This window comes from Salvelinus namaycush, chromosome 9 (assembly GCF_016432855.1).
Source record: "Salvelinus namaycush isolate Seneca chromosome 9, SaNama_1.0, whole genome shotgun sequence".
Lineage (NCBI taxonomy): Eukaryota > Metazoa > Chordata > Actinopteri > Salmoniformes > Salmonidae > Salvelinus > Salvelinus namaycush.
The window spans coordinates 47,948,385-47,948,584 of NC_052315.1; positions in this window are offsets into that span (position 1 = coordinate 47,948,385).

A 200-nucleotide genomic window follows, 5' to 3' on the forward strand; every position below is an offset into this window, starting at 1 on the left:
CCTTCAATGCATGCTTACATTAGGTAAGAGCCAAATGGTGCTCTTGTAAGATTTGAATACTTCCCTGCATACATTCAGAGAAGTTGGGACGGAGGGTTCTTGATTTTTATGACGGAAGTTGCCTTGCTGTGTTTCATGTTGCTGAGTCTACCTTTTCAATGTTCAAGTACTAATAAAATGGCATTTAGGACAACTTCTCA